Below are 15,948 nucleotides of genomic sequence, written 5' to 3'. Positions count from 1 at the left end.
TATGTTTATCGTTGGTTCTCAGACTGTAGTGATAACTTTTTCCCACCTTTGGCTGTATCACAGTAAACTTTATCATTTTTATTATTTTTTATAATGTATGTGACACAATTAATGTAAATGTATTTGCACTATAACAATGGAAGTAGAACGACTGTCGGAATGCCAGCAGCTGCACTCGCCACGCTGCAGGCACGCTATTTATTCTCTCTCTAGGGGTGTCGTGGACACCCCAAGAGGGAGAATAGTTGTCGGTATACCGGCTTTCGGCATCCCGACGTTGGTATGCTGAGCGCCGGGATCCCGACAGCCGGTATATTGAGTGCTTCCCATATATAGATTAAGCCGGGTTTTTAATTGGTAAAAAAAGATGCCAGTCTTCTTCAATATGTTGCCTGCAGAATGGTAAAAAAAAATTGTAACAAGTATTGCACATTTTTTCTATTATATATGATACAATGGGGTATATTTACTAAGCTCCCGATTTTGACCGAGATGCCGTTTTTTCATCAAAGTGTCATCTCGGTCAATCTCGGTCATTTACTAAACACTAATCACGGCAGTGATGAGGGCATTCGTAATTTTTTTCTAGTTCAGGTAAAAAATTACGAATGAATACACCATCGGTCAAATTACGCCTGTTTAAGTATGAATCTCGGTCATTTACTAAGAAGTGCAAAGCAAAAAAACCCAAAACACTGCCGTGAAAAATTACAATTCGTAAAAAAGTCCTAAAAAAAAAACAGACCTGCTTTTTTTATTCGTGATTTGAGATGCATGCAGGGATCCATGAGATCCGTGCATGTATATCAGTGGGAAGGGGTTGGAAAGTGCTTTTTTTTGCCAAAAAAAATTGCGTGGGGTCCCCCCTCCTAAGCATAACCAGCCTCGGGCTCTTTGAGCCGATCCTGGTTGCAGAAATATGGGGGAAAAAATTACAGGGGTTCCCCCATATTTAAGCAACCAGCATCGGGCTCTGCGCCTGGTCCTGGTCCCAAAAATACGGGGGACAAAAAGAGTAGGGGTCCCCCGTATTTTTAAAACCAGCACCGGGCTCCACTAGCTGGACAGATAATGCCACAGCCGGGGGTCACTTTTATACAGCGCCCTGCGGCCGTGGCATCAAAAATCCAACTAGTCACCCCTGGCCGGGGTACCCTGGGGGAGTGGGGACCCCTTCAATCAAGGGGTCCCCCCCCCCCAGCCACCCAAGGGCCAGGGGTGAAGCCCGAGGCTGTCCCCCCCCATCCAATGGGCTGCGGATGGGAGGGCTGATAGCCTTTGTTGTAAAATAAAAGATATTGTTTTTAGTAGCAGTACTACAAGTCCCAGCAAGCCTCCCCCGCATGCTTGTACTTGGAGAACCACAAGTACCAGCATGCGGCGGAAAAACGGGCCCGCTGGTACCTGTAGTACTACCACTAAAAAAATACCCAAAAAAACACAAGACACACACACCGTGAAAGTATAATTTTATTACATACATACACACATACATACATACTTACCTTATGTTCCCACGCAGGTCGGTCCTCTTCTCCAGTAGAATCCAAGGGGTACCTGTTGAAGAAATTCTACTCACCAGATCCAGTGGTCCAGGCTCCTCGGCAAATCCAGGGATAATCCACGTACTTGAATAAAACAAAAAAACGGCTGCCCGACCACGAACTGATAGGTGACCCATGTTTGCACATGGGTCACCTTTCCACGAATGCCAGAAACCCACTTTGCCTTCTGGCTAAGTGGGTTTCTTCAGCCAATCAGGGAGTGCCACGTTGTAGCACTCTCCTGATCAGCTGTGTGCTGCTGTGCTCACTGACAGGCAGCACGCGGCAGTGTTACAATGTAGCGCCTATGCGCTACATTGTAACCAATGATGGGAACTTTCTGCCCTGCGGTTGACCTAAAGTGACGTCACCGCTGAGCAGAAAGTTCCCATCATTGGTTACAATGTAGCGCATAGGCGCTACATTGTAACACTGCCGCGTGCTGCCTGTCAGTGAGGACAGCAGCACACAGCTGATCAGGAGAGTGCTACAACGTGGCACTCCCTGATTGGCTGAAGAAACCCACTTAGCCAGAAGGCAAAGTGGGTTTCTGGCATTCGTGGAAAGGTGACCCATGTGCAAACATGGGTCACCTTTCAGTTCGTGGTCGGGCAGCCGTTTTTTTGTTTTATTCAAGTACGTGGATTATCCCTGGATTTGCCGAGGAGCCTGGACCACTGGATCTGGTGAGTAGAATTTCTTCAACAGGTACCCCTTGGATTCTACTGGAGAAGAGGACCGACCTGCGTGGGAACATAAGGTAAGTATGTATGTATGTGTGTATGTATGTAATAAAATTATACTTTCACGGTGTGTGTGTCTTGTGTTTTTTTGGGTATTTTTTTAGTGGTAGTACTACAGGTACCAGCGGGCCCGTTTTTCCGCCGCATGCTGGTACTTGTGGTTCTCCAAGTACAAGCATGCGGGGGAGGCTTGCTGGGACTTGTAGTACTGCTACTAAAAACAATATCTTTTATTTTACAACAAAGGCTATCAGCCCTCCCATCCGCAGCCCATTGGATGGGGGGGACAGCCTCGGGCTTCACCCCTGGCCCTTGGGTGGCTGGGGGGGGGGGACCCCTTGATTGAAGGGGTCCCCACTCCCCCAGGGTACCCCGGCCAGGGGTGACTAGTTGGATTTTTGATGCCACGGCCGCAGGGCGCTGTATAAAAGTGACCCCCGGCTGTGGCATTATCTGTCCAGCTAGTGGAGCCCGGTGCTGGTTTTAAAAATACGGGGGACCCCTACTCTTTTTGTCCCCCGTATTTTTGGGACCAGGACCAGGCGCAGAGCCCGATGCTGGTTGCTTAAATATGGGGGAACCCCTGTCATTTTTTTTCCCATATTTCTGCAACCAGGATCGGCTCAAAGAGCCCGAGGCTGGTTATGCTTAGGAGGGGGGACCCCACGCAATTTTTTTTAGGATTTTACTTTGTTTAATTTAAAAAAAAAAAAAAAAAACGAACCCCAGCACGGATCACACAGATCCGGCCGAGATTGATTGTAAAAAAAAACGGCAGTGTTTTGCTAATCACTGCCGTCAAATTAGGTAAAAAAACACGAATGACATCGACATCGGAAGCAAAGAAAAATACGAATACGACAGCTTAGTAAATTAGTCGTAATCAATTCAAAAAGTTGCAGTTTTACACTGCCGATGTCATTCGTGATTGAACTTTGACCTATTTTCGGAAATTACGAATCTTAGTAAATATACCCCAATGTTGCTGTGTGGTCTTTTCATATATGTCTCGTTTTTGTGTTTTGTTGTCAGCGTTACCAAGGTCACTCATCCGGAAGCCAGGATGTCACTTCCATCGGCTGTGAGAAGCCAGAAGTGTTTGGCCGAAGCTGCGGGCGGCGTGACTGAGGACAACACCAGTGGGGGAGCTCTCAGGGGTAAGTTTTAGGTATTTATTGCACCTTTTGCTCACTTGTTGTTTGGTCTGAAGAAGGGGAGCACGTCCCCGAACGTTACCATCTAAATACACAGTTTTGTCATTTCACTTTTTGTCACTGTGTTGTCTACATCCTGAAGACGGTGTTGTCGTACACCGAAACGTTGATGGATCACTAAGTATGTTTTATACTTGAATACAATATTTGAAAAAATCCTCTGAGTGCCGTCCCCTCTGTATCTCTATATATATATATATATATATATACACACACACACACACACCAACATCTTTCCTTTTAAAAATATAGGGGCAGATGTATTAACCTGAAGAAGGCATAGGGAAGTGAAAAAGCAATGATAAGCGCAAGGTGATAAACTCACCAGCCAGTCAGCTCCTAACTGTCAATTTGCATATTGAAGCTGATTGGCTGGTGCATTTATCACCTTGCACTCATCACCAGTTTTTCACTTCCTTATGCCTTCTCAAGGTTAATACATCTGCCCCATATTCACTAAAGTTTTTATGCTGAGGAGTTGGGGGGGGAGGATTAGCAGGGAAAGAAAATTAGAGGGGGAGGAGGTCCCTAGAGACATACAGTAAGTGTACCGGGCTCCAAGATTCCTGTTGCCGGCCCTGCAACCCCGCACTAACCTCGTGCTCTGCTCAGCCTAGACAGGAAGTGTGTTTCATTTTACTTCCTGTCTGAGGCTGAGATGCCAGGCACAGACTAGAGCCCATACTTGCCTACCCTCCCGGAATGGCCGGGAGGCTCCCGAAAAACGGGTGACCCTCCCGGCCCCCCGGAAGAGCAGGCAAGTCTCCCGATATCCGCGGGTCACCCCCTGCCCGCCGCCCACTTAACGAGTCAAGTGGGCGGTCCGGGCAGGCGATGACGCGATTCTTGTTGAATCGCGTCATCGTAACCACGCCCCCTGCTGTATAATGCCGGTAATCGCGGCATTACACAGCGGGGCGTGGCTTAAATGATGCGGTCCAGAAGTCACGCCCTGTTCCGCCTCTGGCCCGCCTCTGGCCTGCCCCCCTGTCACATCCCCCTGTCACGTCACCTCACTGCCCGCCCCCCCTGCTGAGCCGACAGGCTGCTCTCTCCCGGAGAGAGCAGCCCAGAAGTCGGCAACTATGCTAGAGCCCAGTCAGGGAGCAGCAGCTGCAGGACCTGCCCCACCCACCATACACTGACAGCAGTGGACACAACACAGAGGTAAAAGCTGGATGAGGGGGGGGAGGCAGAGGCTTTGTGTGGGGGCTCAGAGGCTGATGGCACTACTGTGGGGGGGGGGGGAGGCAGATTCATGGAGAGGGGACTGATAACAGCTATGGGGTAGGGAGGCAGAGACATGGAGAGTGGGGTCTCGGGCTGATGACACTGCTATAGGAGAAGGGAGAAGCAGAGACATGGGGAGGTTTTCACTCTGTCATCATTATACCCTGCTGCGGTGCTGGCTGGCTGTTCTCGCTCCCCTATATGTGTATGCTTATCACACTATTGCCCTTATTTATCAATAGTGATAAATTTCACCAGCCAATCAGCTTCTAACTTCCATATCACAGGCTGGGTTTGAAAAATTACAGGAGCGGATTGGCTGGTGCAATTTATCATTCACAGTGAAATTTATCACTCATTGATAAATAAGGGCATATGATTTATCTACCCTTGGAGAGTGATAAATTGCACGGTGATAAAGTACCAACCAAGCAGCTCCTAACTGTCATTTTTCGAACACAACCTGTAACATGGCAGTTAGGAGCTGATTGGCTGGTGCTTTATCACCGTGCTATTTATTACTCTCCAAGACTTGATAAATTTGGATTTATGATTTATCAAGTCTTGGAGAGTGATAAATTGCACGGTGATAAAGCATCAGCCAATCAGCTCCTAACTGCCATGTTACAGGCTGTGTTTGAAAAATGACAGGAGCTGATTGGTTGACATTTTTTCACTGTGCAATTTATCATTCTCCAAGGCTTGATAAATCTGGACCATGCCACAATTTGTCCCTGTTCAAATTATATTGGGGCCCCTTTATAAATAAATGTAGTAAATAATGCTAGTGCATGTATGATAATGTAACAGATTGGCAACAGCAATGCACTGTAGTGAATACACCGGTTATGGGACTCAGTGTTGACAGTGTCTTTGTCGACACCTATTGGTCGACAGTGGCTAGGTCGACAATAGAAATAGGTCGACACAGCCATTAGTTTGACATGAACAAGGTCGACATGAGTTTTTTCATGTTCTTTTAGTGTTGTTTTCTTCGTAAAGTGACCAGGAACTAGAGATGAGCGGGTTCGGTTTCTCTGAAACCGAACCCGCACGAACTTCATGTTTTTTTCACGGGTCCGAGCAGACTCGGATCCTCCCGCCTTGCTCGGTTAACCCGAGCGCGCCCGAACGTCATCATGACGCTGTCGGATTCTCGCGAGACTCGGATTCTATATAAGGAGCCGCGCGTCGCCGCCATTTTCACACGTGCATTGAGATTGATAGGGAGAGGACGTGGCTGGCGTCCTCTCCATTAGAAATTAGATTAGAAGAGAGAGAGAGATTGTGCAGAGTCAGACAGAGTTTACCACAGTGACCAGTGCAGTTGTTGTTAGTTAACTTTTATTTATTTTAATATAATATATCCGTTCTCTGCTATATCCGTTCTCTGCCTGAAAAAAAACGATACACAGCAGCAGCCAGTCACACAGTGTGACTCAGTCTGTGTGCACTCAGCTCAGCCCAGTGTGCTGCACATCAATGTATAAAAGGCAAAGCTTATAATAATTGTGGGGGAGACTGGGGAGCACTGCAGGTTGTTATAGCAGGAGCCCCCAGGAGTACATAATATTATATTAATTTAAAATTAAACAGTGCACACTTTTGCTGCAGGAGTGCCACTGCCAGTGTGACTAGTGGTGACCAGTGCCTGACCACCAGTATAGTAGTATATTGTTGTATGTATTGTATACTATCTCTTTATCAACCAGTCTATATTAGCAGCAGACACAGTACAGTGCGGTAGTTCACGGCTGTGGCTACCTCTGTGTCGGCAGTCGGAACTCGGCAGGCAGTCCGTCCATCCATAATTGTATTACAATATATACCACCTAACCGTGGTATTTTTTTTTCTTTCTTTATACCGTCGTCATAGTGTCATACTAGTTGTTACGAGTATACTACTATCTCTTTATCAACCAGTGTACAGTGCGGTAGTTCACGGCTGTGGCTACCTCTGTGTCGGCAGTCGGCAGGCAGTCCGTCCATCCATAATTGTATTATTATTATAATATATACCACCTAACCGTGGTTTTTTTTTCATTCTTTATACCGTCATAGTGTCATACTAGTTGTTACGAGTATACTACTATCTCTTTATCAACCAGTGTACAGTGCGGTAGTTCACGGCTGTGGCTACCTCTGTGTCGGCAGTCGGCAGGCAGTCCGTCCATCCATAATTGTATTATTATTATAATATATACCACCTAACCGTGGTTTTTTTTTCATTCTTTATACCGTCGTCATAGTGTCATACTAGTTGTTACGAGTATACTACTATCTCTTTATCAACCAGTGTACAGTGCGGTAGTTCACGGCTGTGGCTACCTCTGTGTCGGCAGTCGGCAGGCAGTCCGTCCATCCATAATTGTATTATTATTATAATATATACCACCTAACCGTGGTTTTTTTTTCATTCTTTATACCGTCGTCATAGTGTCATACTAGTTGTTACGAGTATACTACTATCTCTTTATCAACCAGTGTACAGTGCGGTAGTTCACGGCTGTGGCTACCTCTGTGTCGGCAGTCGGCAGGCAGTCCGTCCATCCATAATTGTATTATTATTATAATATATACCACCTAACCGTGGTTTTTTTTTCATTCTTTATACCGTCGTCATAGTGTCATACTAGTTGTTACGAACTTACGAGTATACTACTATCTCTTTATCAACCAGTGTACAGTGCGGTAGTTCACGGCTGTGGCTACCTCTGTGTCGGCAGTCGGCAGGCAGTCCGTCCATCCATAATTGTATTATTATTATAATATATACCACCTAACTGTGGTATTTTTTTTTCTTTCTTTATACCGTCGTCATAGTGTCATACTAGTTGTTACGAGTATACTACTATCTCTTTATCAACCAGTGTACAGTGCGGTAGTTCACGGCTGTGGCTACCTCTGTGTCGGCAGTCGGCAGGCAGTCCGTCCATCCATAATTGTATTATTATTATAATATATACCACCTAACCGTGGTTTTTTTTTCATTCTTTATACCGTCGTCATAGTGTCATACTAGTTGTTACGAGTATACTACTATCTCTTTATCAACCAGTGTACAGTGCGGTAGTTCACGGCTGTGGCTACCTCTGTGTCGGCAGTCGGCAGGCAGTCCGTCCATCCATAATTGTATTATTATTATAATATATACCACCTAACCGTGGTTTTTTTTTCATTCTTTATACCGTCGTCATAGTGTCATACTAGTTGTTACGAGTATACTACTATCTCTTTATCAACCAGTGTACAGTGCGGTAGTTCACGGCTGTGGCTACCTCTGTGTCGGCAGTCGGCAGGCAGTCCGTCCATCCATAATTGTATTATTATTATAATATATACCACCTAACTGTGGTATTTTTTTTTCTTTCTTTATACCGTCGTCATAGTGTCATACTAGTTGTTACGAGTATACTACTATCTCTTTATCAACCAGTGTACAGTGCGGTAGTTCACGGCTGTGGCTACCTCTGTGTCGGCAGTCGGCAGGCAGTCTGTCCATCCATAATTGTATTATTATTATAATATATACCACCTAACCGTGGTTTTTTTATACCACCTAACCGTGGCAGTCCGTCCATAATTGTATACTAGTATCCAATCCATCCATCTCCATTGTTTACCTGAGGTGCCTTTTAGTTCTGCCTATAAAATATGGAGAACAAAAAAGTTGAGGTTCCAAAATTAGGGAAAGATCAAGATCCACTTCCACCTCGTGCTGAAGCTGCTGCCACTAGTCATGGCCGAGACGATGAAATGCCAGCAACGTCGTCTGCCAAGGCCGATGCCCAATGTCATAGTACAGAGCATGTCAAATCCAAAACACCAAATATCAGAAAAAAAAGGACTCCAAAACCTAAAATAAAATTGTCGGAGGAGAAGCGTAAACTTGCCAATATGCCATTTACCACACGGAGTGGCAAGGAACGGCTGAGGCCCTGGCCTATGTTCATGGCTAGTGGTTCAGCTTCACATGAGGATGGAAGCACTCAGCCTCTCGCTAGAAAACTGAAAAGACTCAAGCTGGCAAAAGCACCGCAAAGAACTGTGCGTTCTTTGAAATCCCAAATCCACAAGGAGAGTCCAATTGTGTCGTTTGCGATGCCTGACCTTCCCAACACTGGACGTGAAGAGCATGCGCCTTCCACTATTTGCATGCCCCCTGCAAGTGCTGGAAGGAGCACCCGCAGTCCAGTTCCTGATAGTCAGATTGAAGATGTCAGTGTTGAAGTACACCAGGATGAGGAGGATATGGGTGTTGCTGGCGCTGGGGAGGAAATTGACCAGGAGGATTCTGATGGTGAGGTGGTTTGTTTAAGTCAGGCACCCGGGGAGACACCTGTTGTCCGTGGGAGGAATATGGCCGTTGACATGCCAGGTGAAAATACCAAAAAAATCAGCTCTTCGGTGTGGAGGTATTTCACCAGAAATGCGGACAACAGGTGTCAAGCCGTGTGTTCCCTTTGTCAAGCTGTAATAAGTAGGGGTAAGGACGTTAACCACCTCGGAACATCCTCCCTTATACGTCACCTGCAGCGCATTCATAATAAGTCAGTGACAAGTTCAAAAACTTTGGGTGACAGCGGAAGCAGTCCACTGACCAGTAAATCCCTTCCTCTTGTAACCAAGCTCACGCAAACCACCCCACCAACTCCCTCAGTGTCAATTTCCTCCTTCCCCAGGAATGCCAATAGTCCTGCAGGCCATGTCACTGGCAAGTCTGACGAGTCCTCTCCTGCCTGGGATTCCTCCGATGCATCCTTGCGTGTAACGCCTACTGCTGCTGGCGCTGCTGTTGTTGCCGCTGGGAGTCGATGGTCATCCCAGAGGGGAAGTCGTAAGCCCACTTGTACTACTTCCAGTAAGCAATTGACTGTTCAACAGTCCTTTGCGAGGAAGATGAAATATCACAGCAGTCATCCTACTGCAAAGCGGATAACTGAGTCCTTGACAACTATGTTGGTGTTAGACGTGCGTCCGGTATCCGCCGTTAGTTCACAGGGAACTAGACAATTTATTGAGGCAGTGTGCCCCCGTTACCAAATACCATCTAGGTTCCACTTCTCTAGGCAGGCGATACCGAGAATGTACACGGACGTCAGAAAAAGACTCACCAGTGTCCTAAAAAATGCAGTTGTACCCAATGTCCACTTAACCACGGACATGTGGACAAGTGGAGCAGGGCAGGGTCAGGACTATATGACTGTGACAGCCCACTGGGTAGATGTATGGACTCCCGCCGCAAGAACAGCAGCGGCGGCACCAGTAGCAGCATCTCGCAAACGCCAACTCTTTCCTAGGCAGGCTACGCTTTGTATCACCGCTTTCCAGAATACGCACACAGCTGAAAACCTCTTACGGCAACTGAGGAAGATCATCGCGGAATGGCTTACCCCAATTGGACTCTCCTGTGGATTTGTGGCATCGGACAACGCCAGCAATATTGTGTGTGCATTAAATATGGGCAAATTCCAGCACGTCCCATGTTTTGCACATACCTTGAATTTGGTGGTGCAGAATTTTTTAAAAAACGACAGGGGCGTGCAAGAGATGCTGTCGGTGGCCAGAAAAATTGCGGGACACTTTCGGCGTACAGGCACCACGTACAGAAGACTGGAGCACCACCAAAAACTACTGAACCTGCCCTGCCATCATCTGAAGCAAGAAGTGGTAACGAGGTGGAATTCAACCCTCTATATGCTTCAGAGGTTGGAGGAGCAGCAAAAGGCCATTCAAGCCTATACAATTGAGCACGATATAGGAGATGGAATGCACCTGTCTCAAGTGCAGTGGAGAATGATTTCAACGTTGTGCAAGGTTCTGATGCCCTTTGAACTTGCCACACGTGAAGTCAGTTCAGACACTGCCAGCCTGAGTCAGGTCATTCCCCTCATCAGGCTTTTGCAGAAGAAGCTGGAGGCATTGAAGAAGGAGCTAACACGGAGCGATTCCGCTAGGCATGTGGGACTTGTGGATGCAGCCCTTAATTCGCTTAACAAGGATTCACGGGTGGTCAATCTGTTGAAATCAGAGCACTACATTTTGGCCACCGTGCTCGATCCTAGATTTAAAGCCTACCTTGGATCTCTCTTTCCGGCAGACACAGGTCTGCTGGGGTTGAAAGACCTGCTGGTGACAAAATTGTCAAGTCAAGCGGAACGCGACCTGTCAACATCTCCTCCTTCACATTCTCCCGCAACTGGGGGTGCGAGGAAAAGGCTCAGAATTCCGAGCCCACCCGCTGGCGGTGATGCAGGGCAGTCTGGAGCGACTGCTGATGCTGACATCTGGTCCGGACTGAAGGACCTGACAACGATTACGGACATGTCGTCTACTGTCACTGCATATGATTCTCTCAACATTGATAGAATGGTGGAGGATTATATGAGTGACCGCATCCAAGTAGGCACGTCACACAGTCCGTACTTATACTGGCAGGAAAAAGAGGCAATTTGGAGGCCCTTGCACAAACTGGCTTTATTCTACCTAAGTTGCCCTCCCACAAGTGTGTACTCCGAAAGAGTGTTTAGTGCCGCCGCTCACCTTGTCAGCAATCGGCGTACGAGGTTACATCCAGAAAATGTGGAGAAGATGATGTTCATTAAAATGAATTATAATCAATTCCTCCGCGGAGACATTGACCAGCAGCAATTGCCTCCACAAAGTACACAGGGAGCTGAGATGGTGGATTCCAGTGGGGACGAATTGATAATCTGTGAGGAGGGGGATGTACACGGTGATATATCGGAGGGTGAAGATGAGGTGGACATCTTGCCTCTGTAGAGCCAGTTTGTGCAAGGAGAGATTAATTGCTTCTTTTTTGGGGGGGGTCCAAACCAACCCGTCATATCAGTCACAGTCGTGTGGCAGACCCTGTCACTGAAATGATGGGTTGGTTAAAGTGTGCATGTCCTGTTTTGTTTATACAACATAAGGGTGGGTGGGAGGGCCCAAGGATAATTCCATCTTGCACCTCTTTTTTCTTTTCTTTTTCTTTGCATCATGTGCTGATTGGGGAGGGTTTTTTGGAAGGGACATCCTGCGTGACACTGCAGTGCCACTCCTAGATGGGCCCGGTGTTTGTGTCGGCCACTAGGGTCGCTAATCTTACTCACACAGCTACCTCATTGCGCCTCTTTTTTTCTTTGCGTCATGTGCTGTTTGGGGAGGGTTTTTTGGAAGGGACATCCTGCGTGACACTGCAGTGCCACTCCTAGATGTGCCCGGTGTTTGTGTCGGCCACTAGGGTCGCTAATCTTACTCACACAGTCAGCTACCTCATTGCGCCTCTTTTTTTCTTTGCGTCATGTGCTGTTTGGGGAGGGTTTTTTGGAAGGGCCATCCTGCGTGACACTGCAGTGCCACTCCTAGATGGGCCCGGTGTTTGTGTCGGCCACTAGGGTCGCTAATCTTACTCACACAGTCAGCTACCTCATTGCGCCTCTTTTTTTCTTTGCGTCATGTGCTGTTTGGGGAGGGTTTTTTGGAAGGGACATCCTGCGTGACACTGCAGTGCCACTCCTAGATGGGCCCGGTGTTTGTGTCGGCCACTAGGGTCGCTTATCTTTCTCACACAGCTACCTCATTGCGCCTCTTTTTTTCTTTGCGTCATGTGCTGTTTGGGGAGGGTTTTTTGGAAGGGACATCCTGCGTGACACTGCAGTGCCACTCCTAGATGGGCCCGGTGTTTGTGTCGGCCACTAGGGTCGCTTATCTTTCTCACACAGTCAGCTACCTCATTGCGCCTCTTTTTTTCTTTGCGTCATGTGCTGTTTGGGGAGGGTTTTTTGGAAGGGACATCCTGCGTGACACTGCAGTGCCACTCCTAGATGGGCCCGGTGTTTGTGTCGGCCACTAGGGTCGCTTATCTTTCTCACACAGTCAGCTACCTCATTGCGCCTCTTTTTTTCTTTGCGTCATGTGCTGTTTGGGGAGGGTTTTTTGGAAGGGACATCCTGCGTGACACTGCAGTGCCACTCCTAGATGGGCCCGGTGTTTGTGTCGGCCACTAGGGTCGCTTATCTTTCTCACACAGTCAGCAACCTCATTGCGCCTCTTTTTTTCTTTGCGTCATGTGCTGTTTGGGGAGGGTTTTTTGGAAGGGACATCCTGCGTGACACTGCAGTGCCACTCCTAGATGGGCCCGGTGTTTGTGTCGGCCACTAGGGTCGCTAATCTTACTCACACAGCTACCTCATTGCGCCTCTTTTTTTCTTTGCGTCATGTGCTGTTTGGGGAGGGTTTTTTGGAAGGGACATCCTGCGTGACACTGCAGTGCCACTCCTAGATGGGCCCGGTGTTTGTGTCGGCCACTAGGGTCGCTTATCTTACTCACACAGCGACCTCGGTGCAAATTTTAGGACTAAAAATAATATTGTGAGGTGTGATGTGTTCAGAATAGGCTGAAAATGAGTGTAAATTATGTTTTTTGAGGTTAATAATACTTTGGGATCAAAATTACCCCCAAATTCTATGATTTAAGCTGTTTTTTAGGGTTTTTTGAAAAAAACACCCGAATCCAAAACACACCCGAATCCGACAAAAAAAATTCGGTGAGGTTTTGCCAAAACGCGGTCGAACCCAAAACACGGCCGCGGAACCGAACCCAAAACCAAAACACAAAACCCGAAAAATTTCCGGCGCTCATCTCTACCAGGAACCCCAATTAGTGCACCGTGTCCCTTGCACGGCTCGCGGGCAAGGTGCCTCTCTCTGCTACTGCTGCGCTCGGCACAGGTTACCGTTCCCAATCGTAGTCCACAGATCAGAAAGTATGAAAAAGTTCAAAAAAAGAAAAAAATGTGAAAAACTCATGTCGACCTTTTTTGCATTACGACCTAATGGTTGTGTCGGCTTATTTTTAGTGTCAACATATTCACTGTCGACCAATGGGCATCGACCAATGGGTGTCAACCTAAGTGGTGTCGACCCAGAGTCCGGATACTGAATACACTATAGTTTCTGCTGCGGGGTACACTGGGCTCCACAAGGATTGGACAATGGGGTGTAGAGTAGGATCTTGATCCGAGGCACCAACAGGCTCAAAGCTTTGACTGTTCCCAGAATGCACAGCGCCGCCTCCTCTATAACCCCGCCTCCCTGCACAGGAGCTCAGTTTTGTAAGTTGGTACTGCAGTAAGCAGGCACTTAACAGGGCAGCCCTAAAAAGAGCTTTTTGTGAGAAAAAGTGAAGACTTCAAGGGCAGCAGCGGTGGTAAATGTCAGGAGACATTCACTGCTGCAGCTCCAGCTCTCCCCAGCGGCGCTGTACACTCCCGAGCCCTGGTTGCCGGGTACCTACAGCGGAGGCTCCGGTTTTCTTCACATTAGACACACATGGCTGGGGCTCTCCAGGTTCGCGTGGCCGCGCTTCGGGAGGTGGTAAGTGGGTCCCGCTTGCAGGACCCGGTCTTTATCGCGATCCGGCACGGTCAGTGGGAGGCGGGCTGCGCGCGCTGGCGGTTGACCCTGTGGCAGTACAGACGATCCCACTAGATCACCAGGGCATTGGCGCAGGTCAGGTTTTCTCTCTAAACCGATTTTTATATCGCCCACAGTACCCGGTGGTTTTGCCAGCAGATGGGATAAGGTTTAGACCTGAAGCCCCTCCCCCAGCCCCAGGGAGCCATTTCTAGCAAGTGTTCCCGCCCTGGATCTGCATATCTGTCTTTTCCTCACTCCCTGTCAGTGGCTGCGGCGCCATTATCCCTCAGCTCACTGTTCCTGGGACAGCTTGGGCAAATCCTCCTATGTAAAGCCGCCTGTTTGTCAGCGCTGTGCCTTTACATGACACTTAAGTATTCTACCTGCCTTTTTAGACAGTGATAGTTACGAAAGAGTGCATTTAGTCTGGGTTTTATAGTACAATTACCCTATGATATACATCCAGTTATTACTGTGTACTGTTGTTGTTATATAGCTGTGTAAGCTGGTCCAGTGCAGTATTATTGTCAGTAATAACCTCTGCATTGTACAAACTGTGACTATTTGTGTGTACATTTGATAGCTGAGTGTTGTCCATTTCGTGTCTTTCACTCAACTTGCTATCCCTATATTCTATAACCTGAGGGGGCTTGGTGCGTCAGGTGTTATCTAATATAGGATTTTCACAAAGATATACTGTATTACATATTTTTCTCTTTGATTTAGTCACCATATCTCTCCTTTATCTCTGCTAGTGCTGACTACACTGCGCAGGGGTTTGGGTTTAGAGATATAGTGCTGCTGATAATTGTACTGTGTTACCTCATACTGCAAGTTATATCATGTCTGCTTCTGAGGGTAACGGTTCTGGGGCTGAACACACTGCTGGTGTTGCTGAGGCCACGGCCCCACATGAGGAAAATATAGCAGCTGTTGACTCTGGTTCTGGGGGCTCCTTGGCCCCCAGTGGGACTGTGGCAGCGGAGGCACATACTGACCCACCGTGGGCTGCTTTTTCCACGCTTCTGCATACGCTAGTTCATAAACTAACATCCCCTATGGGACCCCCAATGCCAGTACACCCGTATGTGGTCTCTGCAGCTAACCCGCCATGGGCGGACAATTTATCTGCTCAATTGAAGAAGTTGAACCAGTCCTTGACTACTAAAAAGTCTGACCAATGCTCGCCTAAGTCCAAGAGGTCCTCTAAGCGAGCTCTTATCTCCTCACAATCCACTGCTGTCACTGACACCTCATCTGATGAAGACGGCACGTACACTGACCCCACAGGTTCTGACTCAGATACGGCTGATGGGGAGGGTAGTTCACATGTGGGTGTTCCTGATCTTTTGGAGGCTATTAAGTTAATTCTACAGATTACGGATGATCCCGAGCCATCCGTCCCTCCTAAGAAACCAGATAGGTTCAAGCGTCAGAAGGTGGTTAAGCAAGTTTTACCACACTCTGACCACCTAGTGGATATACGTCCGGAACCCTGGGAAAACCCGGGTACGAAGTTTGTGCCTCAAAAGAAGATGCTGGCTCGCTATCCCCTCGCGCCAGAGCTGTCTAAGAATTGGGAAACGCCTCCTCCAGTGGACTCACATGTGGCTAGGATGGTGGTTTCCTCAGCTCTACCTGTCACTACCGTCACGTCTCTAAAAGAGCCTACGGATAAACGTGTGGAGGGTTGTCTAAAAGCAATTTACACCCTGACGGGTGCTACGCAAAGGCCCACTATTGCAGCTACATGGGCTGCTGAGGCTATTGAAGCATGGGCCTTGGAGTTAGAAG

The sequence above is a fragment of the Pseudophryne corroboree genome, chromosome 6, assembly GCF_028390025.1.
Source record: "Pseudophryne corroboree isolate aPseCor3 chromosome 6, aPseCor3.hap2, whole genome shotgun sequence".
NCBI classification, from domain to species: Eukaryota; Metazoa; Chordata; class Amphibia; order Anura; family Myobatrachidae; genus Pseudophryne; species Pseudophryne corroboree.
This window is presented reverse-complemented; position numbering follows the sequence as displayed.